Source organism: Zalophus californianus, chromosome 2 (genome assembly GCF_009762305.2).
Source record: "Zalophus californianus isolate mZalCal1 chromosome 2, mZalCal1.pri.v2, whole genome shotgun sequence".
NCBI lineage: Eukaryota > Metazoa > Chordata > Mammalia > Carnivora > Otariidae > Zalophus > Zalophus californianus.
Genome location: NC_045596.1, coordinates 164,095,531 through 164,111,631, shown reverse-complemented (window position 1 = coordinate 164,111,631; position 16,101 = coordinate 164,095,531). Strand labels below are relative to the sequence as shown.

At 37.1% G+C, this 16,101-nt stretch overlaps 1 protein-coding gene across 3 annotated transcripts in view; it reads right to left on the bottom strand.

Annotated features, from left to right (window-relative positions):
• The window catches only part of SLC20A2 (solute carrier family 20 member 2), a 104,974-nt gene that overhangs the window by 87,320 nt on the left and 1,553 nt on the right, over positions 1-16,101 (bottom strand). The window contains exons 1-2 of one of the 3 annotated variants that reach the window (XM_027599915.1): positions 13,148-13,334; positions 11,892-11,994 (exon numbers count right to left, since the gene is read on the bottom strand). The exons of the other annotated variants lie outside the window; for them this stretch is intronic. The gene's annotated coding sequence lies outside the window, so the exon portion shown is untranslated. Of the gene's footprint in view, positions 1-11,891; positions 11,995-13,147; positions 13,335-16,101 lie in introns of those variants that run through there. 3 annotated transcript variants of the gene reach the window in all.

Here is a 16,101-nt window from a genome sequence, read left to right as displayed (position 1 = left end):
TATGTCCCCCACTTGAATTTAGTATCTGAGAACAGTAATATACCCAAGAAAAATGTCAATACAGTATGAAAGGGGATTCATTAACAAAATGAAATATTTATTTAGTACACATTATATTACAGTACAAAAAGATCTGAAACTAATAATACACTCTGTTAATTAATTGAATTTAAATAAAAAAATTTAAAAAGTTACAGTACAAAAAGACAGCATTCAATATTTTGCACTGATGCTGCAAATTATACAGAAAGATATTTTAAAACAAAGGATACTATATTATTTATAATGGCTGGCATTAAGAAATAACTGCTTTTATATATTTGCATATGGCATTAGCATGTATTTTCAAAGAAGCTTACAATGGTCCATTTAAAAAGTCCTGATCCAGGAACTATACTCCTAAACATTTATCCCAGTGAAACGAAAACTTAGGTCTGCACAAAACACCTGTACACAAATGTTCACAGCAGCTTTATTTGTAATAACCCAGAACTGTAAACAACCCAAATGTCCTTCCACTAGACAGACGGTTAAACTGTGGTGCATCCACACCATGGAACAGAACTCAGCAATAAAAGGAACAGACTATTTGACACACACAACAACTTGAATGATCTCACAAGCATTATGCTGAGTAAAACAAGCCAATCTCTAAAGATCACATGCGGCATGACTCCATTTGTATACTATTCTGAGTAACAAAATTAGAAAGCTAGAGAACTGATCAGTGGTTACCAAGGGTTCGGGGAAATTATAAAGGAGAGCAAAAGGAAGCCTTGGGTTGATGGTCAGGGATACAGTCTCCTGTATCTTGATTGCGATGGTGGTTACACAAATACACACGTGATCAAATTGCACAGAACTATACACATGACACACACACAAAAATAAGTGCATATAAAACTGGAGAAATCTGAATAAGCTCTGGATGGCACCAGTGTCAATTTTCTGGTTTTGATCTTGTACTATAGCTACCTTTGAGGGAAAACTGGGTGAAGGATATACGGGACCTCTCTGTATTTTTGCAATTCCCTATGAATCTGTAATCATTTCAAAATGAAGTTTTTTAAAAAAAGTTTGAGGAAAATAATAAAAGTTTGAGGAAAGCATGAAGGTGGTCACTTATTTAAGACACATACACCAGGGGTGCCTGGGTGGCTCAGTCGTTAAGCGTCTGCCTTTGGCTCAGGTCATGATTCCAGGTCCTGGGATCGAACCCCGCATCGGGCTCCCCGCTCAGCGGGAAGCCTGCTTCTCCCTCTCCCACTCCCCCTGCTCGTGTTCCCTCTCTCACTGTGTCTCTCTCTGTCAAATAAATAAAATCTTTAAAAAAAAAAAGATACATATACCATTCTTCCTAATCAAGTGAGGTATAAACAAGTAAAGGGGAAAGATATAATAAGGATGGCTGGAAAGAAAAGGATGGCTTGAATAATATTTTTGGAGCATTTATTATGTGCCAGGCTCTACAACTTATCTCATTTAACTCAACAATCCAATGAGATGACTGCTGATTAATATCCTCAGTTTTCAGAGGAGGAAACTGAAAGAAGATAAGAAATTCAATCAAGATCACATGCTGACAAGTAATAAAGGTGTCAAAAAAAGACAATTTCAAAGCAAAGAGGATTTTAAGAAAAAGTATTCTTTATGTATCAAGAAGAGGTTTATAAAGTAGCTTAAAATAGGCAGAGTAGGTGAAATGCTACAGAGGTCAATCATAGCACAGGATGATGAATACTATGTCCTCCAAGAACTTAAAATCCATAATACACATTAGCCTAGGAAAACTGAATGCACTTGACCAGAGATGTAGTTGAAACTGGTTATTTTTTATTAATTTTTCAACTTTTGCTTAGAAATGAGAAGTAACAATGATTTCTCTTCTTTAAAAGATGTTCACTGAATGAAAACCAGTAGATAAAAGTGAGCCAACATTCAGAAATAATACAAATAGGGGACTCAAAATGGAAAGAAAATTAAGCTGATTGACTATAACAAAGCCCATTCACGAAAGAAAACGGAAAGGCTGTAACACTGTGTCAAATGCAAGGCAGAAAAGTCTAAATTAGGTTAGAATAAAACATGAATCTGCATATAATGAACACTACGGGCTAGCAAGATGAATATTTACTAGCAATAAAATAATTTTAAATACAATTATGCTGTTAAGATTGGTTTCGGTCTGGCTTAGAAAAAGCAGAAAGAAAATTTCAGCCCTCTTTTTCACTCCATCTTCAATTTAGATCATTGCGTATTTTAACAGCATGGCAAAAAACAGAAGCAATTCTAGGATAAATTCAATGCAAGTAAATGGGTATTTAAAAGGAAGTTTCCTATTCCGGTTGTAAAGCCTCTGAGACAGGGCTGTTTTTCTAGAGGAAAATAACACCTCAATTTTAATTTTAAAGATCCAGTGAAACCCCAAGAAAATACATTTTAAAATATTGGGAGTATTAGCCATCCTTTTAAATTGTTGACAGTCAAGTAATCCTCTTAGTGTGCTGCTTGAAGTAAAAAGAGTAATTGCAGTTGGTTCTGCCTTTAGCATCAGCTGACATAAAAGATATTCTTTCCTCTTAAATTATTTTAAAAGCAAATGAAAATGCAGTGATGACGTCAACACGTTGATTCTCTTAGAAGCTTTGTAAACTCCTAATTCAGGAAGTAACCTGCAGGAATTTTACTCGACATTCAAACATCCCTCTACAGAAGATGTGGAATAGAATGGCTTTACCACTATAACTCTCGTCCATGGCTTCACTCTATAGGATAAAATCTGAAAGAGATTTTATACTTGGAATTTCTTTCCCATGCACAGATAAAGAGTAAAGAAGGGCCAAAAAGCAAATGTATACAATTGGGAGATATCTGTCATACAGTCTTTATGTATTTCTCTCTGCTCTAAAGAAATCTCATGAGAGGTTAACTTATTTTTCCCAGGGTAAAACCCTAATACATTTTTTATAAAAGCCATAACCTAGGCCATTTTGTATGCTATACACATAACACATTAAAATCTCTCTAGGGGCAGGGCGCCTGGGTGGCTCAGTCCGTTAAGCGTCTGTCTTCGGCTCAGGTCATGATCTCAGGGTCCTGGGAGCGAGCCCCACATCGAGCTCCCTGCTCAGCGGGGAGTCTGCTTCTCCCTCTCCCTCTGCCTATGGCTCTACTTGTGCTCTCTCTGTCAAATAAATAAATAAAATCTTAAAAAAAAAAAATTTCTCTAGGGGTGCCTGGGTGGCTCAGTTGGTTAAGTGTCCCACTCTTGATTTTGGCTCAGGTCATGGTCCCAGGGTCCTGGAATCGAGCCCCACGTCGGGCTCCCTGCTCCGCAGGGAGCCTGCTTCCCCTCTCCTTGTGTTCGCACATGCTTACTCTCTTGCTCTAAAATAAAAAAATAAATCTTTTAAAAATAAATCTCTCTATATTGGGGGATTATACCAAGGAAATGTATTTTCAGTAATGCCTGATTCTAATCCATGGTAAATACAAATTTTTGAAGTTTTTACAACTAAATATCCTTAAATAGAAATATTTTTAAGGAAGAATAATGATACTGTGGTTGTGTTTTGAAAAAGATTTCTTGAACATATTTAAATATTTACAGATGAATAATTTAATATCTGGGATATGCTTTAATATAATATGGTGGTGGGGGGGATTGGAGGGAATTTAAACAAGACCAGCCACAAATTGACAGGTAAAGCTGAGAGATGGAGACCGTGGGGATGAATTACTCTATCTTGTCTTCCTTGGTACATGTTTGAAATTTTCCAACATAAAAACTGTGTACATCCTTGCAATAGGATATAAAATATACTCATGTCTATTTTGCTCATAATCCTGAGCAGAAATTCAGGTTCTTTTTTTTTTTAAGAGAGAGACAGACCGAAAGCCTGGGGTGGGGGTGGGGATGCAGGAGAGGAAAAGAGAGTCTTAAGCAGACTCCACACCCAGCACAGAGCCAACCTGGGGCTTAATCTCATGACCCTGAGATCATGATCTGAGCCTAAATCAAGAGCTGGATGCTTAACCGACTGAACCACCCAGGCACCCCAGAAATTCAGGTTCTTGAATGCTTCCATTACGGCAAAATCCCAGGCAAATCATCTTACCCTGTGGTGCCACAGTTTCCGATTTCTAAAATGCAGGGATGGAACATGATTTCTAGGATTGCTTCCAGTTAAGTTTTTATTCTTTGAGAATGCTGTTTTATTCTTATGAACGGAGTTTATTGTGTACAGTAACTGCTTCTATACCGAGAAGGCACAGGTGTCTGAAGGCAAGATGTGATCTCAAAGCAGTTCTCTAGGACCACAGGTGCCACCCCTGCCATCAGCTCTCATCACATGAAAAAAGAAAAGAGGGGCGCCTGGGTGGCTCAGTCAGTTAAGCATTTGCCTTTGGCTCAGGTCATGATCCCAGGGTCCTGGGATCAAGCCCCGCATTGGGCTCCCTGCTCAGCAGGGAGTCTGCTTCTCCCTCTCCACCTGCCCCCCCCACCCCCGTTCATGTGCACGCTCGCTCGCTCTCAAAATAAATAAAATCCTTAAAAAAAAAAAGAAAAAAGAAAACAGGGAGACAACCACAGTGATAAATATACCACTGTTTTTCATAGGCAAGGTAAAAATGCTCACACTTCAGAAATTTGCCTCAGATAAGGGTATAAAAGGCAGTCCCTTTAATAAAGCAATTTTTCCTGAGTAATTATCAAATAATACTTTTTTTAAATTTATTTATTTATTTTGAGAGAGTGGGAACGAGAGAGAGAGAGAGAGAGAGTACATGAGAGTGGGGAGGGTTAGAGGGAGAAGCAGGCCCCTTGCTGAGCAGGAAGCCCGATGCGGGACTCGATCCTGGGACTCCAGGATCATGACCCGAGCCAAAGGCAGCCGCTCAACCGAGACACCCAGGCGCCCCTCAAATAATACTTTTATAAATATATTTTGAAGACTTCTCATCACAGTATTGTTTCTGCCAGTGAAAAACCTGATACATAGATTACCATCAGTCAGGGTTTAGTTAAATATATCGTTGTAGAGTCTTACAACGCAGCTATGCAAAAAAATGAAGATATTAACCCACGATAGGGCTATGGCAAAGGGATACAGGAACCAACTGAAAGACTCCCAATGGCCACAGCTAGAAAAATTAGAGCAATAAAGTTATATTGGATTTAACTCAAAGTATCAATATCCACTAGTCTACAATGATACAAAAAAATGATTCAATAGAGATAAATGGGAGAGAATAGATAAATCTCCTGTGTCGAATTCCAAATAATGTATGCCGAAACTCTGCTTTTGCCCTCCAGAAAGTGGAGCATAACTCTCGCTCCCTAAGTGTGGGCTGCCTTCCTTCCAGAGAGCACAAGATGGAAAGCGGAGAAAAAAAAGAGTATCTTTACAATAGAGAAACCTGACAAACACCACCTCAGCCAGGATACCAAGGTCGTATCAACAGTAAAGTCACACAGATAGGATGCACCCTTGAAACGATGTGATAAAAATAGCGTTTCGCCTCCCTGGCCTCCCTCAGTCTAACCCCACAAAACCCCATTCTAACCATGAGAAAAAACATCAAACGAATCCAGCTGAGGGGCATTCTACAATATCTGACTAGTACTCCTCAAAACTGTCAAGTCCTACGAAACGAGGTAAGTCTGAGAAAGTTACAGCCACGGAGAGCCTAAGGAGACATGACGGCTACACGTAGTGTGGAACCGTGGATGGGATCCTGAAACAGAAGACATGAGGTAAAAACTAGGGAAATCTCAAGAAAGCAAGGACTTCAGTGATAATGTGTCAGTTTTGGTTCATGAATTGTGACAAATGCCCCACACTACTGTAAGAAGTTAATGATAGGGGGCTCTGGGAACTCTCTGCACTATCTGTGCAATTTCTCTATAAATCCAAACTGTTCTAAAATAAAAAGATTATTTTTTAAAAATAAAAAAAAATTTAGTAAGATATAAACTAACAATGATGTGAAATGATGGCCAGTATATAATAAACAAAAGAAGTGTTTGATTTTTGTTTTAAAAATATACATATATGTATTTTATTACCAAAATGTTAACCTCTGAGTGGTAGAATTACTAGTGATTTTCACCACCCCCTTTATACTTCTCTGTATTATCTGATTTTATTCTTTCCACTAAGCATTGACTACCTTGAACACTGAGCCTTCTATAATCTTATAAACTATAAACAAAGTTTTTTTTTTTTGGAAAAAGGCATACAGCACAGGATTAATAAAGAGTATTCCTTGGTTCAAAATAATACACACTTATAAAAGAGTAAATTTTACTTTTCCAAGAGGAAATATTTGTTTTAAAGATTTATTTATTTGAGAGTGAGCAGGGGGAGGGGCAGAGAGAGAGGGAGACAAGCAGACTCCCCACTGAGCATGGAGCCAATGTCGGGCTCTTTCCCAGGACCCTGAGATCATGACCTGAGCCAAAACCAAGAGTTGGATGCTTAACTGCTTAACTGACTGGTCATCCAAGTGCCCCAAGGAGAAGTAATTTAAAAGTCAGTACAGAAAAGTGAATGAAAGCACGAAATTTAACCAGACTTAGCTTAAATTCCTGGTTTTACCACTTACTATTGGTATGACCTTGGGCAGTTCAACAACCTCCCTCAATGTCCTCATTTTTATAGTGGGAAATATGTAACACAACAAACCTATTGTTCTGCAGAACTGCCCTAACAGTTATTTACTTGTCAAAGTAAACATACATTATATATTATATATGAATGGATAGTATATAAAACCTATTTGATAACATCAAATTTTATTATAAAGAATTACATTAGCAGTAGCAAAGAGTTCAATGTATGTCAAGAGCCTGGCCCTACTGAGGATCCATAATGGTAACCATTATTCCTATTGGTAATGATAAATAAAAACCAAGAAAAAAATAAAACACTATTTGAAAAATTTAGTTTTGGGACACCTGGGTGGCTCAGTCAGTTAAGCGTCTCCCTTTGGCTCAGGTCATGATCCCAGGGTCCTAGGATCGAGCCCTGCATCAGGCTCCCTGCTCAGCGGGGAGCCTGCTTCTCCCTCTGCCTGCCGCTCTCCCTGCTTGCATGCTCTCTCTCAATCTCTCCCTGACAAATAAATAAAATCTTTTAAAAAAATTTTTAGTTTCTCTAAGAATATAACAGGGAAAAAACAATAAAAGACAAAACCGTACCTCAGCTCATTCTACATCATCTGCAGCAGTTTCCCAAATATCTCTGCTAACTAAATATTATACGGATTAAACATGTCATTGTTAACATGCCCACAGACCTGAGAATCTTCCAGAGAATCAAGTGAAAGCCACTTTTCTCATCATAACCAGCTTACACTAAGCTTTGGAATATTAATACATCAAGTCTCCCTTTCTATGGAAATCGTTTGCCTATCTACAACTGTAATGTCAATACAAATAAATACCAGCCATAAGATACAAACTAAACTTATTTAAATCTCTTGATTGTAAATAATGAACTTTAATAGAGAAGCTCTAAACAAGACATTTATTTTGATCTGTAACAAAATTCTGGGCTGGTTGTCTTATCTCAGTACTGTTATCTTTAATCACAATATGATAGACAAGTCTAATCACGCTATGACTTAGTGGACTTTTATAACAAGGCCAAACAACCCAGATCAGAAGAATCAATTTGTTTCATCAAATGAAAAGTTTACCCAGCCTGATTTATCATACAGTCTAGGACAGAGACCCTTATCTTAAAGACCTGTTAATTTAGGAAAAAATTAATCAACCATGAACAAAATAATATTAAATTATTATGCCAATATTTTCTACTACATAAGAAAATGCAGACTGTTCAGTTTGGTTCTTTTAAAGGAAGTTAATTTAAACACCTTTTAAAATAACAAAAACATAGATACAATTCGGGAAATCTATCCAGGTTGGTATATATAATCCAGTGTTGGGACTACAGCTATACAAAGACTAATTTTATAACATACTCAAAAGTTTCTGTCCCCAGTAAGTCTTACCCAACTTTCCCAAAAGCAGTCATTACAAAGACCTATTCCAATGATGTTGTCACTCTTGCTAAATACTTTAGAAGCCTGTGGCACACTTTTGTCAAATATGTTTAATGGTAGCAAATTTTAAATTCTTTGAGAACAGATTTGATTTATGGGAATAGACAACTGTCACTGAGAACTACAATTGGTAAATAGATCAAATAACCTTCTTTTGGCTTAAAAAAAGTGACTACAAGGTTTTGAGTAAGTTTAGTTTTCTTAAAAACTATTAAAAGCAAATTTAAAATGGGAATTCCAAGCATTCTGAGCAGCAATATTATCTATGCAATGAGAGTATAATCCTATATCATGTTCTCCAAATTCTAAGTAGTAACTGAATAAAGGACCATACTACATACTAGTACCTCCTATATATTATCTCAGTTAATCCATATAACAATCCTAGATAATTATCACTATTTCAAGGGGAAGACACTGAGTCTGAGTGCCTTGAGTAACCTGCCCAGGTAATAAGGGAGACACCAGCAATTACATCACAGTCAGAATTTATAAACAATATATACACACAGTTATGTATGTATTATATCTGACTTTTTTAGGTTTTTGACCTACACAATTGGGCTGTTCCTGTAACAGCTGCTAAATATGTGTATTTTAGCATTTGCCACACTGTACTGCAATCATGTACTTATCAATTTTTCCTACTCAACTATGAGCTTCCAGAGAGAACAGACTATACTTTGTTCACCTCTGTAATCCCAGAACATAGTCCTGTACTTAGCACATCTACATAAATTTCTTCTTAGCTTATCCATGGTTCTGATGTTATTTTTACTAGCTAGCTGCTCATAGGTGGTGAATATTACAGAAACATTATCAGACCAGTAGCCATTCCTTCAGCTTCAGCTTCAAGATGCCCAACCACCACCACAATTAGAGAAGGCACAGGCAGAAAGAATGTTCCATATAATCAACCCCAGTTTGTATGGTTATTCTTAAAATCTGAAGCACTACATTACGTGCTGTATAGAGCTTTTCTTTTAAGTATCATAAAGCTGCATCTACACTTACATTAGTCTACTTCCAGTAGTTTATACACACTATAGAAAACTCAATTACAGGATCGCTCCACATTCGTAGTACATACAAAAATTATGGAAAAATGTAAGACAACATAAATCATCAACAGCATAAAGTAAGTTTGCCAATAAGCTACCTTTTCATTATAACATGACTACAGAGTCCAGAGGGGCAAAACCATACAATTTATGTGCTTTACCACACAAGAAACTAACAGAGTCGGATGTTAACGGCATTTCTGAGAATGTTACAGTATAATTATAAAATGACACAGGTTAATATTTAAGGCGACATCAAGTCTCTCAAAATAAAATGAATATTTACAAGATTAAGTTTCTGTTTTGTTAAACATTAAATAAAGGTGTTGGAACTTAAATGGAAATGTAAAAATACAGATGATCTAGTACTAAAACTAGTTAACAGAATTACTGGTATTTTTCATTCTATTAGGGGATCTTTTATCTAAAAAATGTTAAAGCATGTGGTTTGTGTTTTCAGTTTTCTTTCCAGTTCTAGAAATTGACTATGAATCCTTTTCTAGTATTTACCTTTCTCTTGCCACCTTCCACCCACTCCCCAAACCTGGTTTGGATGTCTTCTTTAATCTTTCAAAATAAGGGAGTGGATTCAAATGTCATGAACTCTTGGATAAAGAGTTAAAATGACAGCATCATATGACTATCCTGACTCTCTTTGAAGTAATATTAGTCTTCTAGAATACCAATCTAATTCTTAGAAGCAGAAAACACAGGAAGCTCAATGTTCCAAGAAAAATTAATAATAATTGATTCATCCTGGCTACCCAGGAAATACACAGCAAGGATCTGTGTTCTATGCAAATACTGACAACAAATCCATCTAGTAATACCTACCACCCGGGGACAAGAAAAACAGAAAAAGAAGGCAAGGCAAATGAACAATGACTATAAAGTACAGAAAGAAAATATCAGCCATTAAGAGATGAGGAGGAATCAGAGTTGCATGAAACACAACAGACCAGGGAGCTCATACCGACAGAGGTAGACGAGCCATGGAAGAGACGAGATCACCACTGATGGGACAGGAAGTAGGTGGACACAGGTGAGGGGTAAAACAGCCAGGAGCTAGAGATGACAGAAGCTGAATTACAAGAGATAACAATAAAAGACTTGAGGCAATGGGGTAGGTAGGAGGCCCACCCAAGGAAACTGACGGTAAGGAGAACAGAAATCACTTTCAATGGGAGGCTGAATCATGGAAAAGACAGGAAGTAGGCAAACACAGATACCAAGCAAGAAATTCTGGACAGATGGAAAAAAAAAATGTGAAAGTGACACTAGGTGATAAACAGATAAGGTAGAAAGGAGAAAAAAGGGTGAAGCCAATAGACTTACTAGGGAAGGAAATATTTATAAAAAAGATAGTTTCTGGAATTTCAGTTTATTCAGTTAAAATTTAAAAGCAGCTCTTTTGCTTATATTTCTCTCTTTTGGGTAAAACCTGATTCATAAGAATAGAAGTTTCCTCAATTTACAAAGAAGAAAATTATGGATCAGGTCAACTGATTCAGTTGCAAAAGTAAGAAGAGTTGGAAACAATAAAATTTACTGTTAATGATCTTAGTTCTAAGCCACAAACTAATTTTTATACTGACAATGTGAATATACACATTAATGACCTTAATGACCAAATGCTTCATTTGTTAAGTACAAAAGCTTTCTCTCCTGCTTCATTTGTTAATGACAAAAGCACTCTCTCCCTCTCTCTTTCTGCACTTACCAGCATTTGGAGAAATCCCTGCTTCTTAACTACTTTCCTCAAAAGGAAAGGGAAGAGTAAGAAGGTAACATTTGCATCAATATTGCCACAAAGAAGTTTGATAGAGGTTTAAAACAAGTTTAAAACAGTAACGGTTAAAAGATGTTGTAAATTTTCTATAAATTTCTATGATCCATGCTATTCTGGTCTCCTAGATAACTAAAAACACAACACAGAGATCATCCTTCATTTCCACCTAAAAAGAGTAGAGGAAAACCAAACATTGAACAAGAATATAAAAATGGTTAAGAAGAGCAAATCTGAAAACGAGTGGAAATTATTCTATTCTTGATCTTAGAAAATAACATAGGGTAGGACAGAACCATAACAAAGGTCTATTTATGAAGATATAATTCTTATTTTTTAAACCGAAAAAAATATGGTCATTATATCTTCAGGCTAAAAAAAATTGTGCAAGAAAAAGCAGGCACACAGAGAGGCTGAGAGCAGATAAAAGAAGATGGATCCAAAGCTGCAAAGACCGTGAACAAACAGCAGCACATTATGAAGAAGCATTTCATCAACATCCTGTCCCTTTAGTAATTACCGAGCCAAAGCTGGTTTCTGGGGCCGTTCCCATTTCTCTTACCATAGCTACTAGTTCTCTATCCACATGAAATAAAACTCTGTTCATGAGGGGACTACCAGCTATCGCAGTAGAGGAAAATAACTCAAATATTATACACAAAAGCAGCTGGGTTAACAGAGGTACTATAAGAAACATGTAAAGATATGTGCTAAAGTCTTTCACTCCTCTTTTCAGAACTATCTTCTTTCAGCTCCTCAAAAATCCTAAATGATATTGGGGTCGCTTCTTGAAATCTGTCTTTTCTTCTTCTTCCTTTTTTTTTTTTTTTTTTTTAACCATTCTTCCATGTATAACTTAATGAGTCACTTGGCCATATAGTCCATTCACAGGCATCACGAACACATTATTATCGACTTCTGGAAATGGATGCTGCTCCACAGGCTTTAGGAGACTTCTTGAAGGAACAAACCTGGTTCTTTGGTCTCTGTTGAGGACATGCTCAAAGTAGGAATTCTCTCTCATACTCAAAGATGACATGGAAGCCAAACTGTGCTGTTTCCAAAGTAAGATGCCTTTAAAAAAAATTTTACAAAAGTTAAAAATCAACCAGATTTTAAAAACACAAAACTCTAATAAAGCAGCACAAATTCTCTACATTTTATCTAAGATTGAAAAATAAGTAATTTAAATTAAAAAATTTTAGCCTTTCACTTCAGCTTTAAATATATTTTCAAAAACTTTAACAGCATCACAAAGTACACAATAAAAAAATACTGCAAATGATGGACAATTCCTGAAATTAATACAAAAATATCTGTTAAAATTATAAAGAAATTCTTGTGATTGACATTTTAATCTTTACCATGGCCAGAAGAAAGGCTTTGAGAAAACACAATTTTGCTGCATTTGTGTATTACTTAGAAATTGTATGAACAAGCATAGTTTATATTAAGCTGTAAAATGAGCTACTGAATTGACTTGGAAAATATCTTCCAGCCATAAAATTCTGAAATTACATGCTATCTGGTGATACAATCTTGGTACCACTGAACCAGCTCTAGGCAAGTCATCTGACTTTGCCCCAATTTTCGTATCTATAAGATACAAGGCTGGTACTTACAGGGGAAGGCGGGCACTAGGATCACTTGAGGATGGTTTAAAATACAGATGCCCAGGCCCAGCTCTAAAGAATCTGAATCTCTAGGGTTAGGCTAAGATATCTGTTACTTAAATAATAAACCCAGGGTCATTCTGATGTACTCCTACTTAAAGAACCACCGCACTAGATCAGCACTGGCTCACATTCAGGATCCAGCTCTACAACCCTAAAATTCATCAAATGGGGCAGTAGAGATTTTATTAAATTACCCCTTACTGATAGAACTAAAATAAATGAATCAGTGCTTCATTTTCTCTTTCCCTAAAACCCCCCATTAGAGAAGAACCTGAAATTAAGATTAAAGCTAACATGTCAATTGGATAAACACTTCAACATAGATTATTTTAACTCCAATTATTTCCTGGGATGTTTAAACAGAACACAAGGGTGTGACAATATCCATAGTTCTAAGTTGCTTCTCTGACAGGGCATCCCAAAATATGTGCTGATATTAAAGTGACAACAGCAGGTCATTGCTTCACTGACTCAGATTACAAAGCTATCCCCAAGACAAACAACATGACCTCCTGCCCAGCAGAAAGGACCTGTAACACAGGATACTATACCTGCAGAGCGTGTGTCCTCCCTGGCTGCAGCTAACCGGGTTTGTGGCCCATGCTTCATTCAAGGGCACTTCCTCCTCTGATTCCTGGACAGTGGGGGTACTGATGTATGTACGCCCCTATCTCTGCAGTCGTTTAGATTCAGTGACTCTGTTGATGCCCAACACCCCCAAAATAATACTGTCAGCTCCTGACAAAAGGGACACAAAAGTGGGTTTTCAGAGAATCCCATTTTTCTTCATCTTGCTGGCTTTTGTTGGCAGCCCCTCATCCAATTCCACACAGCTTCAGAATGCTTCACTCCAGGTCTGTCACCCAATCAACAGCACAATTTTTACATTTTTTTCCACCAAAGAAATATTTCTTGGTTTGAAGAGGCCTCCTGGCCCCAACAGTGTTCTCTACTGCCCAAGACAAGCTGAAAAAGTGGATTGAAATTCCACGTAACAACAAAGCAAATAGATAGAAGTGCATAGGAAACTTTCAGTAATGCTCACTTCCTGGTAAATTACTACCACTAGGGATGAAATCTATAAGTGTTTAAAAAAGAAAAGCAGTAAGACATCAAGTATCACTCAGTATTATATTTCACGGAAGTTTTTTGACACTAAATTAATAAACAGGCACCGTCCTATGTCCTGCTGAATCACTGTCCTAGAATTCAATACCTACGAAGAGTTATAATCCTCATTCAGCTCTGAGATTCAAAATTCAGTTTCTCTCCCCTTGCCTTTAGTCATTTCAAACCACAATGCCTCGTAACCATTTGTCAACCGCTTGTATTTGGAAAATCCATTGCATTGTTTCTGCAGCACACTCACACTCCCTACTTACTATTTGCATTGTGATCTTGGGCAAGTGACTTAATTACCCTGCTGTACCTTAGTTTCCTCATTTTGAAAAAAGGGAATTCTAACTGTACCTATTACTTCAAAAGATTGTTATGAGATTCATAGAAATTAACAGGCAAAGGCTCCTGGAACAGTACCTGGCACATTTTAAGCACTACATAAATGTTAGCTCTTATTATTACTTTGTTTCATTTAGCTACAAATTCTCATACTGTTTCACATGTGTACACAAATGTTTGCCTACTAAAATACTACCTACTTGAAGATTGGAACCACATTTTCAGTACCTCTGACATTTCCCCTATGGCATCTAATATTCACTCAATAAGTAAATAAACCTACTCTGCACATATTGTTACACTGGATAAACAAGGAAACACAGTACCTTATAAATATATATTCTCTGCCCTGAGTAGCCTCTATTTTAGGTGGGGAAACAAAATACGGAAATGCTTATGTAACAGTATAAAGCCATAAAAGATTAAATGCCAAAGTATGTGGCATAAACATCTAACATTCAAAGAGCTTATTGTGGGCTGCAGATTCTGTGGAGAAGGTAAAGCTGGAGTGCCCGGCCCCTAAAGTTACGTGGGATCTTCAGCAGTGAAAAGAAAAGAGGATTCCAATGTATTTTTGTTCATTCCACAAACAGCCACTGTGTACCTTCCATATGCCAGGCTCTGTTCCAGGCTCTGGAGATATGGCAATGAGTGACAGAAAAGATCCCTGCACTCTGGAGCTTTAAAGGGCACTCCACGTGAGAGCCAAGTTTTGAAGGAATGAGAAGAGCTTGTCTTCCAAAACGATGAAACGACACTGCTTAAATGCCTTACAAACAGGAGCCAATGCTGGCATTATGGTTGCTCTGACTTTCCAACAACGACAAACATACAGAAATGGCTGACGTGAAAAAATTCAGTAACTTTCATGTACTGTATGCTAAATGTTCCATTGTTCATAAAACACATCAAAGGGATATTCTCCATATTTCTGGATACAAATAACATACAAGAGATTTTAAACACATAGAGTTAATACTACCAGAATATTTCCATAACAGAGGCCATTGGAGGCCCAGTTCCTAAATTTTGCCCAAATGAAAAGCCTTTTATTAATGCTTTGCTGTACCCTTGAGCTTTGTCTCCACCCCCAATCCACCCCCTGCCTTTCTTTACTTGATTTACTAGCAGCTGCCCACAAATATCAAATATCTACTAGGAAAGTGCCTGAAGATGCATGTGGTGACAAGATGACAAGAATCAGTTAGTCACGATGAGTGGAAATATTAACTCCAAAAGAAAATATCTGCATTTTTTTCTTCTTATATCCTTCCACTGAAAGACAGCTCTCCACTTATCCCCTCCCCGAAGAGAAGGCTTGGAGGTAAAGGAGCCCTCTTATAAATACTGACTTGCAAAGCATTCCCAATCTCTTCCTCTCCAACGATGGGCCACTAGAATTAGGAGACAGGTTAAGTCCGATATGTTCTCATCACAAATAAGACGCATTTCCAAGCACCTCCCTTGTCCTCTCCAGTCCTTTTCAACTACTTCTACTCTCACAAGATGCAAACTGTTAAACCTCACAATCATTCTCATCATTGTTATGCCTATACAAATCACTACACTGTATTTTTGGAAACACAGTCAAAATAAACTTCTTGATTAAGGAAGTCAAAACTACTCAACTAAATACAATAAAAAATGTTAACTTCTTTATGCACAAAATACTGCACTCCAAACTGCTTATGATACTTAGAGCAAAATGAAAAATTAGGTAGAGACCCTACAATGCAGATAATCTAACATTCTTCATATACCCACGAATGTTAGACTCATGAACAGAGTAATAACCAACCCGCTGTTTTTTATTTCCTTGGTCTGGTATTGGAAAATTACTCTTCCTGTTTCATTGTCATCTGTCAACCCCTAATTAGGAATGCCACTTAGAAAAAATACGGTAGGAGGGAGCCTTTCACAAGGGCCTTATGGTTCCCCAACATTTACCTTCTTCCAATGTCCAAGAATAGCCTGTTCATTGGATGATGATGGTGTGTTATGGGAACTTGGATAAATGAAACACAATGCTTTAGAAACTACTGAATCC